This window comes from Tupaia chinensis, unplaced genomic scaffold, assembly GCF_000334495.1.
Source record: "Tupaia chinensis unplaced genomic scaffold, TupChi_1.0 Scaffold000170_1, whole genome shotgun sequence".
Classification (NCBI taxonomy): Eukaryota; Metazoa; Chordata; class Mammalia; order Scandentia; family Tupaiidae; genus Tupaia; species Tupaia belangeri.
In genome coordinates this window covers 1,707,009-1,722,726 of record NW_006159645.1, presented here as the reverse complement: position 1 = coordinate 1,722,726, position 15,718 = coordinate 1,707,009, and the positions used below count along the sequence as shown (strand labels likewise).

At 45.9% G+C, this 15,718-nt stretch overlaps 1 long non-coding RNA gene across 2 annotated transcripts in view; it reads left to right on the top strand.

The window, feature by feature from the left end:
* Positions 1-15,718, top strand: part of LOC102498587 (uncharacterized) — a 28,282-nt gene that overhangs the window by 8,465 nt on the left and 4,099 nt on the right. Inside the window, exons 2-3 of one of the 2 annotated variants that reach the window (XR_003549056.1) lie at positions 6,734-6,901; positions 7,091-7,193. This is a non-coding gene — a long non-coding RNA (uncharacterized LOC102498587). The remainder of the gene's footprint in view (positions 1-6,733; positions 6,902-7,090; positions 7,194-15,718) is intronic. The other variant, XR_334210.2, reaches the window with a different exon arrangement.

Below are 15,718 nucleotides of genomic sequence, written 5' to 3'. Positions count from 1 at the left end.
GAACCATAATGCACTACGTTATTTACAGTTATCACAGTGCGTTATCACAGCACTGAGTCCCCCCTAAGGCATAGCCAGGAGGGCCGTGTGAACTTGTATGTCAGCTGGAAACGAGGTTGTTCTCTTCCTGGTATTTGAACAGTATGGGGGTCGAGAGGGGTGGAGGTGGGCAGCATATTTGGCATCTGTTGATCCCATCCAGTACAGAATAATAGTTCAGGACCAGCCATGTCCACCTGAATTTTCTTATTTCATAGTTCACTCTTTCATATTTACGACTTGCTTGGTTTTTCTTTTATCTGAGCTAGAGCTTGTGTGCAGGGAAGACACAGCCCGTGGAAGGTCACATTACAATAGCTGCTGCTTCTCTTGGGATGACCATGGTATTGTGCTCGGCTTGGGGGACAAAGAAGCAGTCATTGCTCCCTACCCCACACCCTATAATTACCAGAGTCTAAGGTGTGTCCTTTCCAGATGCTGGAAATATTGTTCTTCACCCTCCCATTGGCAGATCCTATTCCAGTACCTATAACTTCATCTTTCCTTCAATCTCCCTCACAAGTCTAGACCTTTTCTCCAGAAGAGTCAAGTGTGAGGACAACGAAAACACTCCCACAAAATTCACAGGGACCCGCGGTCGTGGCCAGTGAGCAGTGCCCTGAACTGAGTGGTTGTGATCTTTATGACCTAGGGCCATTTCAATCCAATGAGAAAATCCAGGTGGTCCAACCAGAACTAAGCACAGGTGCCTGGGGCCTCTTTGTGGCCAGGCTGCTACTCCAAGAGTGTGCGCAGTGGCCTGGCCTGCCATTACTTCAAGAGGAAAGAAAGTGGCATGGTGTCCAGTAATGACCAGGGCAGGACCCCAGATTTTCAAAATGGGTCCATAGAGCTCTCACCCCTGGTCCTGAGCAGGACTCAGGAGGGGGCTCAGGAGGAAATGATGCCTTCCGGGGGATGGCCATGTCAGTGACCTGTCAGACCTGCCCATGGCGAACAGTTCCTGAGTTGGGGGTGAGGATTAAAGAAAGACAAGAAGACAGGATGGAAACGGGAGGACTGCCAGTCAATACTGGTCAGCACTGAATGTACTTTATTGCTAGTGTTTATACACACTCCAGAGACTACTGTGATGTAAGGTTTTAAGGCCTGACTGAATTGATCAGGTTGTTCTAACAATACTTCGGAACGTTCCGTTCAAAACAATCGCAGGACATTCTGCTCCTTGCCCAAGGCCATGGCCACACCACATATTCACCAGGCCATAGTCACATCCTGCGCATCCCCCGCGCCCTCGTCTCGGCTCCCCACAGTGACCGCGTTAGTCTGTCTAAACAGAGTACCCAGACCAAGTGCTTCAGTGGACCTTCTGTTTTTCCACAGTCATGGAGACTAGAAGTCCGTGACCAAGGAGCCTCTGCAGAGGGCTCTTTCTCCGACTTGGAAATGGCCTCCTCTCACTGTAGCCTCACATGGCCCTCGCTCTGATCTCTTGCTGAGAGAGGGAGAGGGAGAGAGAGAGAGAGAGAGAGAATCTGGTGTCATTCTCCTCCTATAAGGACATCAGTCCTGGACAGGCTGATCAGGGTTCCACACTTATGATCTCTTTTTACCTGAATTACCTCCCTAAAGGCCTATCCAAGTCTGGCCCCACTGGGGGGGCTAGGGATTCAACATGAATTTTGGGAGGACTCAGTTTAGTCCTTAACAACCACCAAGATGTTTTACAAAATATGTGGCCCAGTAAGAGATGATGGGGGTAAGGTTATTATTTTTTTAATTCTATTTTTAGAAAAAAAAATTATTTATTTACTTTCTTCTTCCACAAGTGAGAGAGAGAGAGAGACTGGGTCTTCACCCCAGCGAGATCTTCATGCTGCAATCCACCCCAGGCTTCGGGCAACCCCAAATCATGAGATGTATGCCTGGCGTGTTCAGGAAGTTCTCCAGACACGAACCGGGAACCTTTCCATGTAGGTCAGCCTCACAGAACGTTGTGCTCCCTCTGCACCACAGCCTGACCCCAAGTTAGAAATCTGTGTAAGTTACTTTCTGCAAAGGCTGTTCCAACACTTGGTAACACCAGGTGCCTATCAGCAGGTGACAGCGCGAGAGGTCTATCCAGGACCTTACCATGGGTCCCGTGTTGGGTGGTCTCCAGAGGAGAAGATCCATTATCTACTCTACGGAGTCTGGAAAGCTGAAAACAAGACTCAGTTTGAGGGGCCACCCCTATAGCCAGTGGTTAAGGGAGCTGGATCCCAAATGGCCAACCACAGTTCAAATCCCAGCCCTGGCAGTATGAAAAACATGCCAGACACATGTGTGTGCATGCCCCAAATGCTGACGGGATGGAGGAATGGAGGAAAAGGGACTGTAGCATGGCCTTGCCTCATTGGCAAGTATTTTCTCTCTCTCTTGTTTTTTCCTCTCTCTCTCATTCTCTCTCTCTGATGAGTACACACACACACCTTGACAATTAAAAAAGAAGAGACTTAGGGGCCCAGCAGGTGGTGTGGTGACTGAGGTACTGGACTCCCACATGACTGACAGCAGTTCGAGTCCTGGACCTGGTGGCTTGCTTTCTCACTTTTTCTTTCTCTCTCTCTCTCTCTGTCTCTCTCTGGTGAGCATGTGTGCCCTACAGCAAATGGAACAATAATAACAATGATAAGCAAACATACAATCAAGTAAATATTTTTTTAAAGACTTCATTTTCTTCCAAGGGCCAGAGTTGGGCATGGGACTGCTGTATTTCCAGTGCTTAAAGTAGTGCCTGGCCCATCAGGGTACTCGGTGAATAAATGTTGGATTTCTTTGCCTAGTCTTAAATATCTTTTCCCCTTCTCTAATTCTTTCCAACCTGGAAAGAATTGTGTCATTCCTGCCCCTGCATCTACTGTCAGCAGGGTTGTTTCCTGTCAGCTGCCTTCCATGTTGGCTTTATTTCTTGTCGTTTCTCCATTTTTCTCTGAGCGGATGCTCCACCTTCTGCCTCTCAGCTCTCCCTGAGCCCCTTCGTGCTCTTTTCTTAGAGGAAGTCATTTCCTTCTGTTTTTGGAATACCTGGCCAGTGGGCCAGCCCACGGACTGGTGGTCTGGATCCCTGTGGCCCACTGCACAGTGGAGACAGTGGAGTCCTGGACCCAGCGGCCTGAGAAACACACCAGATGTGTTGCACGTGGATGCACGGGTGGCCATGCCCAAACTCCCGAAAAAGGAGGGGGATGGGGAAGGAGGGATTGCAGTGTCCTCCTAGGTGGAACCTTCTCTGTCTCTCTCCTGCCAGCACACAGGCCCTCTGGCGAACTAAAAACCCAAACAAACAGAAAGCACACCTAGCAATTGCTTGGTTACAAATCTCTCCGCTCCATGGCGGCATTTTCCCGGTGAGTATTCCGCATCTGCCCTTTGCTGCTCCTCTCCCTTCCCGACACTGCAGAGCTCTTTCATGACTTCCTTGTTTTCTCCTTTTCCTTTTTCTCACAGTCGAGCACGTGTGCACGCACAGTGTGACCGTAAGGGAAGCACAAGCGCCTGCCACAGGAGCTCCGTCCTCCACCCTGTCCTCTGGCCCCCATCCTGTCGGCTGATGGGCACTCATGCACATGCCTGGCATGCTTCTGGCTGACTGGGCCAGGGATTCAAACCGCAGTCACCATGCAGGATCCGGCTTCTTTTAAGCAATGCATTACCGTGCCAAGGATCTGGCCCTATGGATTCTCTTTTGATGGCTCATCGTTGTTTTTTATTTGTTTTTTTTTTGTTTTCTTATTTTTGGTAGCTTGCTATAGGGCACAGAAAGTCAAAACTCCCCCACCAAAGGGGATGGCCATGCCAGAATCCTTTTTTCTTCTTTCTGCTTTCAGGATTTCGGGCACATATGTACACACGACCAGTGTGATTTTCTCTCTCTCTTTTTTTTTTGGAGAGGTTTTTGCTATAGGGGGCGTGTGCTCTCCAGAAAGACAGAGAGAGACAGAGAGACAGAAAGTGAGAAATCATCCCCCCTAGGGAGGATGACCACGCCGCAATCCCGTCTCCTCCGTTCTCCTCTCGGGATCTTGGGCATGCACGCACATGCACCCGGCGTGAGTTTAAGCCACTGGTTCAGGACGCGAACCGCGGTTAACTACATGGGAGTCCAGTGACATAGCCATTACGCTACCTGCTGGTCCCCCCCCCACTGTGATTTTCAAGCGGCCAGGTCCAGGACTCAAACTGCACAGTCAGCCATGTGGGATATGGCTGCCTTCATCTCCACACTACCTGCTGGCCCTTGATGACTCACCTTTGAAGGAATGGAGTTTTCCTGGCCCAGCTCTTTTCTGGAGCAGTGTAGGAGGCACCCTGGCAATGCTCTCATTAGCTGGAACTTCCCTTAGGACCCAGGGATAGCTTGATCAGCCTTAACTTCTCAGAGTAGGCACGGCCAGGCATGCTCAGCAACCCAGAGGTACCGGTGTTACAGGATTCTAAAGCTACAGGATTCGTGCCTTGCAATCAAGAAGAATTAGAAGCACTTACAAAGGAGGGGGTAGTAAAGCAGTCTTATTGAAAGAGAAAAGCTCCTGCCAGGGAGGGGTCCTGAAGGAGGGTTGCTGCTGTGGGCACTTTCTCCAGGGGTGTTTAATTGATTGGGTTGTTGGAAAAGTCATGATGCATTTTCACATAGAACAAAAGGACATACGTCATGATTTTTCCAACAGCCCAGCAGCAGTCCGAGCAATGGGCTGGCTCTCTAATGAAGAAGTAGGCTTCAAAAAACGATTAAAATTGTCTATGAAGTCTGCATTCTTTGTTCCCTTTCTTAATTGATGACTGAGGTAATCTATTACCAAAGTTTTCTGTGGGACTAACTGGCCATAAAGATCTGCATTCTTTGCCTGGTGGTGCCTCTGGCCCATTAAGACCTTGGTTCTGGAATGTTGCTTGAGCTCATGCTAGCTGTTGTGACTATTTTGGGCATTGCTGCAAGCAGTTAAAGCTTAGCTGCTGTGACTCCATCTTGGGCCTGTCCCTAACTAGGTTTTAGTGTCCCTGTCTCCTACCTCATTGGCCTATGTGAAGGAGATTTGCAGGCATTGCTTTTCATGTATTTATTTGTTTGTTGTCTGAAGGATGAGGGAGGACATCTTTATCCTGGGGCAGGCAGAGACAGTGTGTGCACATTTCTGCCTTGCAGAGACCAGATGCGAGCTGGCTAGAGAGCAGGGACCCGGTGCAAGCTGTCTAGAGGGTGGCACCAGGTGCGAGCCGTCTAGAGAGAGGTGCCGAAGGTGGCAGCAGACAGAGCTCCACTTATGGGGCAGATGCCCACGGAAGATGCTGCCACACGGTGTGATATGAAAATAATTGGACAAACTCCATTAGTTGAAGAGTGGGACTGAGAGGCGGCTAAGGAAACAAATATCAGGCAGAAGGTGAGCGGCCTTGGAATGTGCTCGTTTGGAGCCAGTGCCCTTGGTGCTGGGTCTCTGACATAAGGTGCTACAACGGTCCCAGGGGCCATCCACACTCATTGGACTTTCTGGTTATGGGCATCCTTCTTGTTCAAATAAACACCTCCCTCACTCTTAATCGGCAGTTACAACGTGCCAGGCTCACCGACTCCCATGCTGACCTGAGATGACTATGAGGCCATTCTGCTCCCTGCATCATAGGAGTCAGCCAATCGCTGTTGTATAAGACTCCTTGCAGGGGTCAGCAGGTGGCATGGTGGTTAAGGCACTGGATCCCATATGGCAGACTCTGTGGTCCAAGTACCAAACCTGGTGGCTTAAAAAATACACTGAGCATGTGTGTGTGCATGCTCAATATCCTGAGAGGAGAATAAAGGAGAAGGGACTGTAGTGTGGTCATCCTCTCGGGTGTGTGTATTTGTTTGTGTGTGTGATTTCTCTTTCTCTGTCTCTCTCTGTCCCTCTCCAATTAGCACATGGGCCCTACGGCAAAAATCTTTAAAAAAAAAAAAAAAGACTCTTTGCTATAACATTATAATGCTGACCATGTCGAGCTCTGACTAATGATTAGGTAACACCCCCATTTGTGATGTTTACCTCCAAAATCACCCTGAAATCTGTAACTCCTCAGCACACATTCTTCTGGAAACTTAGACATTGTGTCCAGGAGCTCGTCCAAACCTGGTCCAGATAAACTCTTTTGCTTTATTTACCATGCCTCAGCCTTTCTGTTTAGGCTGACAATGGCAGAGACAGGACCTGCCAGGGAGCAGGTCATTAGGAGCAGCAGAGAACCTAGTGTGCACCGCGGGGCAAAGGCAGAACTGAGTGTCTGGATGCTGTAAAACGGGGCTGCTTCGGAGATGCCACATCTCTCAGGGAACCACGTGGTTCTGCGGAAATCGTCTCTGGATTCCTTTGCAGACTCACATACCCTGGAAAGAGAGTCTTCGGTTTGCTAATCCATAATATGAGTAAAAAAAAAAAAACAAAGTATCTCAGCAGCTAAGGGCTAACGTCTAGTTCGGTTTCGCTTTCTGCAACAGAAACGCCGAGGTAGCACCCAGCTTTCTTTGCCTGTCCTCCCTAGAGAGTGCCTGAACAGTTTCACCGACTCCCCGACAGGATCAAAGGAACCAGGTGATGGCTCCAGCTGAGCGTGTTCTTCAGTGACCCTGCGCTTCTACGCACAGACGAAGCACGTGCGCTCTCTTCCATTCTGAATGATGCATCTCTAGAAATGTCTATTTCCTTTCATAATCTCTTTATAGAATCTAGGTTATCCTGGCCCCCGGGTTTTGATTCGGCTATGGAAAGATGTGATCTCATCTCAATGAGCTCATCCTTGTCCCTTCCTGGCATGAGTTGTGAGAGCTGCGTGAAATGCTTTCTGAAAACCTGCCTCAACCCAACTCAATGGTCCAGGAAGAATCCGCCTGGTAAGATTTGGAGAGGATTCAATTAATTTGGTCAGAAACTGAATCTAAGTGAGAGAAGAGAATTCTAGGAGGGGGGAAAAAAAAGAAGCTTAATTACACTGAAAAATTAAAATCTGAAACCATTCCCTTTGTGATTTTGCTGAGGGAATTAGTATTAACTACACACTGGGTGTCAACTGATATGCTTAGTGTTATAGGTTCCAAAGTAGGTGAGGCACAGGCCCAGTTCTCAGGAGCTCACTGAGCAATGGAGAAAGGACTTGAATGCTTCCAGAGAATGACTAAGAACGAGGTCAGTAATTTGTTATATTTTAACGACCTTTTTTATGATTATAAAAACAATGGATATTTGGGGCCAGCAGGTGGCATGGTGGGTAAGGTGCTGGATTCCCACATGTCTGACTGCAGTTTGAGGCCCAGACCTGGAGGCTTGGACATCACACCGGGCACATATGTGTGTGCCCAAAATCCCAAGAGGACAATGGAGGAGGAGGGATTGCAGTGTAGCCATCCCCCCTTTGGGAATTATTTCTCACTTTCCCTCTCTCTGTCTCTCCCTGGCATGAATGCACACCTTATGACAAAAACCTAAAAATGAAAAGAAGAAGAAAGAAAAGAAACATGGGACCAGCAGACAGTGTAATGGTTACATTGCTGGACTCCCATGTAGTCAACCATGGTTTGAGTCCCAAACCCAGCAGCCTCAAGCTCACACTGAGAGTGTGCATATATGCCCCAAATCCCGAGGAGAGTGGAGGAGAAGGGATTGCAGCGTGGTCATTCCCTCTCTGGGGATTTCTCACTTTCCCTCTCTCTGTCTCTCTCGCATGAATGTATGCCTTATGGGAAAAAAAAATAAATAAAAACCACCACTAAAAAAAAAGGAAAAAGACAGAAAAGAAACACAGGACCAGCAGATGGTGTAATGGTTATGTTCCTGGAATCCTACATAGTCAATCGCAGTTTGAGTCCCAGACCCAGTGGCTTAAAACACTCCAGAAGAGTGTGTATACATGCCCAAAACCCCAAGAGAAGAATGGAGAAGGGATTGCGCTATGGCCATCCCCACTGAGGGGTGATTTCTTGCTTTCTGTCTCTCTGTCTCTCTGGCAAGCACATGTGCCCTATAGCAAAAATATCTCTTAAAAAAAAAAAAAAGAAAAAGAAAAGGAAAAGAAACAGATTTAATGAAGAAAATTTGGAAAATGAAGAAATTAAAAATCATCTCCGAGGGCCAGCAGACGGTGTAGTGGTTATGTCACTGGATTTGACATAGTCAACCAGTTTGAATCACAGACCCAGGGGCCTGCAACTCACACTGGGCACGTGTGTGTGTTCCCAAGATCCCAAGAGGAGAATGGAGGAAAAAGGATTGTGGCATGGCCATTTCCCCTGGGGGACGCTTTCTCACTTTCCCTCTCACTGTCTCTGTCTCTCTCTCTGGTGAGTGCACATGCCCTAAGGAAAAACTTCTAAAAAAGAAAAAAAAAATCATCTCTGAGCCTGCCACTGTAAAAAAGCTGTTAACAATGGGGACCAGCAGATGGTGTAATGGCTATGTTGCTGGACTCCCAGGGAGTTGACCATGGTTCGAGGCCTGGACCCAGTGGCTTAAACTCACACCAGGTGCATGTGTGTGTGTGCCCAAGATCCCGAGAGAAGAATGGAGGAGGAGGGACTGCGGTGTGGCCGTCTCCCATGGGGGGTGATTTCTCGCTTTCTCTGTCTCTCTCTGTCTTTCTGGCGAGTGCACGCACCTATAGAAAAAACCTATCCAAAAAAAAAAAGCTGTTAACAATGAACAAGTTTAAGGCCAGCAGGTGGTGTGGAGGTTAGAGTGGTTGGATCCCACATGGCTGACTCCACAGTTTGAGTCCTGGACCCAACAGTTTGCCAATCACAGTGGGCTCGATGTGGATGCATGCCCGAAATCCCAAGAGGGGAATGAAGGAGACGGGATTATAGCGCGGTCATCTGCTCTGCGGGTGATTTCTCACTTTCCCTCTCCTCTCTCTCTCTACAGTGCGTGCACTCTGTAGAAAATAAATAAATAAACATCAATGGTTTTCGAGGGTCACGATGGGTATGATACTATAAAAAGCACTGGTGTTGATTAAATGTATTCTGTGTGCCAGAGAGTAAGCTAGACTCAGCCAGCCTGTGCCTCAGCCCTCTGAAGTGGGTACCATCAACATCCACATTTTGCACGTGACAGAGCAGGGGCTTTGAGAGGTTCCTCTGCCCAGAGGCTCACAGCTAGTGAGTGGCAGAAGTTGGACTCACTTGAGGCTGGTCTTATTCTCACCTGCTCGGCCAGAACCAGCCGCCAAGCCCTTGTCAGCGGCAGGGCCGAGCAATTCTGAGTACAGCCCGGGTTTGGCTTTCGGAAACCAGTGTCTTATTCCTGTGGAGAGACTGGGCTAGATAGGTTATACCCTCAGAAACAAACCAATCAACAAGAAAACAGAAAACCTGGATGTCTCTGGCAACTCTGTAACAGCCATACCAGAGGGAGAAAGGCCTTGTGCTCTCTCTGGAGAGACTGCAAGCCTGTGCCTGCTGGTGTGCTGCTGCCACCTGGTGGACATGGTGCTGTAGGACACTGTGTCCCGCAAGACCAGCCCTGTGAGTGAAGGGAGAGAAGGAAATACGTTTTTTCTACCGCAAATTTACACTAAGATGAAGGAGAGATGTGTGGGGAGAAATTCCTAAGTTGGAAGTTTTAAAGCGGGGGGGAACAAGAGATATAAATGTTACTGTGACCTTATAATTTTCCCTACGTCCTGATAAAGCTTGGAGAAACTCAGATTTTATGTGTGTGTGTATAAAGTATATATACACACATATATGCCTATACATATATACACGTAAAATCCGAGAATATATATAACATCTTCATACATCATATACTCCATGTAAATGTAGTATATGTGTATTTTGTACTCCTAAATGTTTCCCTCTGTGCTTTACTACAGCTAAAGTACCTCTGTTTACACAGCTTACATTCTTAGTGGAGGACAGCCTCATTTCCAGGGGTACCTGACCAGCATCTACCATCAAGACCAGGGCACAGAGTACAGGGTCTCAGAGTTATCCGTAAGGTCTGTGGGGTGAGATGCCGTGATGAGAGGCCCTCAATCACCTCGTCCTAAAGACAGAGGGCGTATCCTTCCGCCCTGCACCTGGACCGCTTGACTCAATCCCCTGCATTAACGAGATAAAATGAGTTTCTAATTAAAAGTTGCAGGTCCGAAGATGGGAACTCTAACCATCAGGTTTTCCTATCCGGGTCTCTGTCAGAGCTGGAGAACTCTGCTCACGATGTCAGTGAGTTACACACACATAGGAGAACCCAAGTGCTTGACCCAGAGCTCAGGTACGGGCTTCGAGACGTCTACACACTCCCTGATGGAGTGTGTCTGAGTGTGTGCACTGTCCTGGGAAAAGAAGGCCAGAGCTTCCATCAGCTTTTGAAAATGGTACCTATTTGGGGCCAGTAGGCGGCATGGTGGTTAAGGTGCTTGGACTCCCACATGGACAACTACAGTTCGAGTCCCTAACCTGGCGGGTTGCTTTCTCACTTTCCTTCTCTCTCTCTCTGGTGAGCACATACATCCTGTACTAAATTTAAAAATCATAATGAGGATATTTAAAATTAAATAAATGATTCTTTAAAAAAGAAAGAAAATGGTCCATACTCAAAGAGAAGTTTCAAGCCATAGCCTGGGGACCTTCAGAGGATCCTTTAAGACATGGGCTTAAAGGATCAACCAGCAGTTGGCCTAACGAATATGTTGCTGGACTCCCATGTAGTTGACTGCAGTTCGAGTCCCGGACCTGGTGACTTAAACTCACGGCTTGCCCAAAAATCCTGAGAGAAGAATGGAGGAGAAGGGATTGCAGCATGGCCATCCCTCCTGGGGCGTGATTTCTTGCTTTCTGTCTCTCTTTCTGGAGCGCGCGCACCCTATAGCAACAACCTCTCCAAACAGATTTTTTTTAAAAAAAAGACATGGGCTTGTCTAATGTTGGTCAGCAGCACACGTACTAAGGGATCATCTCCCATGTGGGCTGGCCTTGTGGAGTGTCACAGTCTACCTTCGTGCCACCCGCACACGCACCTTCACTCTTCAGAACCTACTGCAAATGCACACTAACATCATTCCGTTGAGGACAGCAATGCTGGGCCAGCCGGTGGCATGGCGGTTAAGGCGGCCAGACCTCACATGGCTGACTGCCCTGAGTCCTGGACCCAGCAGCTTGAAAAACACACCATGCAAGTGTGTGTGCTTGCCCAAAATCTTGAGAGGAGATGGAGAAGGGACTGTGGTGTAGCCACCACCCCCTAGCGGCTGCTTTCTCTCTCTCTCTCTCTCTCTCTCTCTCTCTCTCTCTCCAGCAAGCACACATGTCCTATAGTGAATTTTTTAAAAACAGTCTTAGAGATGTTGTGTCTCTGTATAGTTTCTTCTATAGAGCTCTATTCCCTTTCCCTTCTTTTTGTGCTGCCATTATTATATATATTGTATTCATATATATCACAAATCCAACACCACATTGTTGACATTACTACTTTAGAGAAGTTTATGTACTTCAAAAGTGAATGAGGGTTAGGGTTAGGGTTAAGAAAAAAAAAAAGATTATTAAAAAAAAAAAAGTGAATGAAGAAAGGAGAGTTCAACATATTGGGTGGGCCAGAAAGTCATGACGTGTTTTTGCAAAGAAAACCAGAAAACCCATCGTGACTTTCCGGATGACCTAATGCATTACAAAGGTGGCCTGTGAGCCTGCTCATTACCAGTTCTGGTTCTTTCCATCTGTCCTTTGGATTCAAGTCACTCTCTGGTGTCACTTCTTTCCTCCAGGAGGACCTCGGCCCTTCACTCCCTGTTACTGCACTCTTACTGTGAAGTACGTCACATCTGCAGATGCTAGAGGCCCAACTATGCAACTCTGTGCATGTCATTTTATAGAGCTTTTGTTTCATATATTTAAAAGGAATTAGTCAAGAGAGGACCAGAAAGCATCATGTAGGCTAAGGCACTGGATTTCACATGGCCCACTCCGTAGTTCGCGTCCTGGACCCCGTGGCTTGAAGCTCATCCCTTAGCATGTGTGCATCTGTGCCCAAAATCCCAAGAGGAGAATGGAGGAGAGGGGATTGTGGCGTGGCCATCCTCCCTGGAGGGTGGTTTCTCACCTTCTCTTTCTCTGTCTCTTTCTGGTGAGTGCATGTGCCCTGTAGCAAAAAAATTAAATAAATAAATAAATACATACATACACACAAATTAGTTAAGAGAAAAAGAAACATGCATTTATAACCAGAAGTCTAGTCACTGGGTAAGATGATGACTCTGTGTTTAACATTTTGAAGAACTGTTGGTCTATTTTCCAAAGTGACAGCAGCATTGCACATGCCACTGGTGATGTGTGAGTGTTCTAATGTCACATACATGCATACCGTCTTTCATGATTACCTAATTAGCTCTACCTAAGCTCTTAGATTGTTGTGGATTTGTGTCTTCGGCTACTTACTGTGATCCTGACAAAATTTCTTCATAATTTCTTGTAAGTCAGGTCTGCTAGAAAGATATACTTTTATTTAAATTTTTTTTAGAAGTTCTTGCCATAGGGCATGTGCACTTGCCAGAGGGAGAGACAGAGACAGTGAGAGAGAAAGTGGGCAATCACCCCTCAGGGAGGATGGCGACACTGCAATCTCTTTTCCTCCATTCTCCTCCTGGGATCTTGGGCACGCACATACATGCACCCAGTGTGAGTCTGAAGACAGCAGATCTGGGACTTGAACCGTGGCCGGCCATGTGGCAATCTAGCACTATAACCACTACGCCACCTGCTGGTCCCAATTTTACTTTTTTCTTTCTGTGGGAATGTATTAATTTAGCTTCATTCTTCATGTAAATTTCCTGGCTGACAGTTTTTTTTCTTCAAACATTTTGTTTCTGGTGAGAAATCAGCTGTTATTATTATTATTTTTTAATGTGTCAGAGGCATGTGCACTCACCCTTCAGGAAGGATGGCCATACCACAATCCCTTTTCCTCATTTTCCTCTCAGAATTTTGGGCATGCACACATGTGCCCAGTGTGTTTTTCAAGCCACTGGGACTTTGAACCGTGTAGAGCCATGTGGGATCCAGTGCCTTGACCACCATGCCACCTGCTGGCCACTAGTCAGGGGCAATATTATTTTTTAGAGAGATTTTTGCTATAGGGCATGTATTCTTGGAGGAGAGACTGACAGACAGAAAGTAAGAAATCACCCCCCCGGGGGGATGACCATGCCACAATCCCTTCTCCTCCATTCTCCTCTTGAGATTTTGGGCACGCACGTCTGCACGTGCACCAAATGAGTTATAAGCCACCGAGGTCAGGACTCGAAGCAGTCGAATATGTGGGAGTCCAGTGATTTAACCATTACTCCATCTGCTGATCCTCCAGGGACAATTTTTTTAAAAAAATATTTTTCTATTTATTTCTTCTCTTCTCCCACCAAAGGCATCTCACATTTCTCTGAGCTTCTGTTTTTTCTTTCTTCTCTGTTCTTCAAATTGCAGTCTTTATCATCAATTTGCTGATTCTTCCTTCTTTCAGTTTAAATCTACTGCCGAACCTTCTGGTAAAATTAAAACTTCAGTTATAGTAGTCTTCACAATATTAAAGCCTATTTAGAATTATTGCTTCGTTTTGCACAATCTATGTAGATTCCCTAGAATTAAGTCGCTGGCCATCTTTTGATATCAGTAGTGATCTGAACGTTCTATAATAGCGACTTGATTCAGTTTCATGAGATCCTACATAGACCTCGAGATCTTGGACTGAGTTCAGATATAAACGACGTGTTAATTATATGGTCTTGATATCGATTGCTATTATTAACGTATTAATCGACATGTATTTATTTACTTATTTTTAGTAAAGAAATAGGGGTTTATTAACTCATAATTCTGGCCCCAGCAAAGTCCCCCAAAGCAGGCAGGCCATCAAGTCAGCCCACCCTGGCCAACAGAGGGGCGCCGGCTGGCAGCAGGTGCAGAGAATGCAGCTGAGAGCAGTTCTCTTCTGAAACGATCAGCTCTCGTGAGAACTCACCTTTCACAAGAGCTAGAATTCACGGTCCAGGTGACACGGTTCATCTACTCATGCGAGCGATGCGTCAGTAACGCACTCACTGCGAGCAGTCACCAGCCTCTCGGCGTCACCACCTCCTGACGTCACATTCCTAGACATGAATTTTTGGGGCACAAACCATTCTCCAAATGGTACCCTTCTACCCCTGGCCCCAAGGCCCATGTCTTTTTTGTATATATATATATATTTAATTTAAATGTATTTTTTTTTACTTTAATTCACTATACATCATTACAACATACAAAATGAATTTTCCATCCAGAATACACTATATATTGGCTCAATCAAGCACATCAACATACAATTGATTTGCTAGTGAACTTAGTCTAAATATTTCCAATAACAAGTGCAGCTGATATATACCTATACATGAACCAAGTCTGACTTTAGGCACAAAACTCAGTGAGTAGAATGAACATACTATAAAGGAGTACCTAGCTGGGGCTATAAAGCTTACTGCAGTCATCAAATATGCATTTTTTAAAAATTTCGATAAGAACAGTTTTAGTGGTTTTTTTCTCCTGAAACTTTTTTTTTTTTCAATTAATTTACATTCATTCCCTGAGCATCATCACAACATACTAAATGTGGTTTCCCATGTAGAATAAACTGCATAGTGGCTTAATCATGCATGTTATCATCCATAATATTCCATTTCTACTTTCATATACATATGTAAATATATCCATTTTACCCCATGTCTGACCCTCTGCCCTTTCCCACTCTCTTATTACACTATCTTTCTTGTATATTAAATACAGTCATCCCATGATGACGGTCCCAGATTAATTTGTTCAGCATCAACTCAAAAGTTCAAAGTCTCACCTGAGACTCAGTCAAATGCCTTCCAACCATGAGCCTGTGAATTCAAAACAAATTATATGCTCCCAAAATACAACTGCAGAGACAGTGCTGAGGAGAAATTTCCATTTCCCCATCCTTGCCAGGGGGTGATTTCTCATTTTCCCTCTCTCTGGCTCTCTCTAGTTCTCTCTGGTGAGTGCATGCACCTATGGCAAAAACCTAGAGAGAAATAATAATAAGGGCCAGCAGGTAGCATGGTGATTAAGGCACTGGATTTCCACATGGTTGACCACAGTTCGAGTCCTGGACCTGGCAGCTTGAAAAATCACAACAAATAAATAGATGAATAAGTCAATGTTAAAAATGAATAAATATAAATTCTTCCCTTCTAAAATGTTAAGATTCCTAATCATTATTGTTGTATCTTGATGTTTTTATTTTAAATATTGTCTGTCTGACAAAGGTTGTAGTCATTTTATTTTGAATTTACTTAATAAATAGTGATAAGTCACTTTATTGAATATTTATGCTTTTATCTTTATGTATGTTCACATCTCATAACACTTCTTTGGTTTGAATTTCCAATATTTAAGCCTAAAATTCAAAATAGTTGAACTATTAAGATACAATCATGGGGACCAGCAGACGGCATAATAGTTACATCACTGGACTTCCACATAATCGACTGTGGTTCGAGTCCCAGATCTGGCAACTTAAAACTCACGCTGGGTGTGTGTGCATGCGTGCCCAAGATCCTGAGAGAAGAATTGAAGAGAAGGGATCGGAGTGTGACCATCCCCCCTAGGGGGTGATTTCTCATTTTCCCTCCCTCTATCTCTGTCTCTCTCCAGCAAGCACACAAG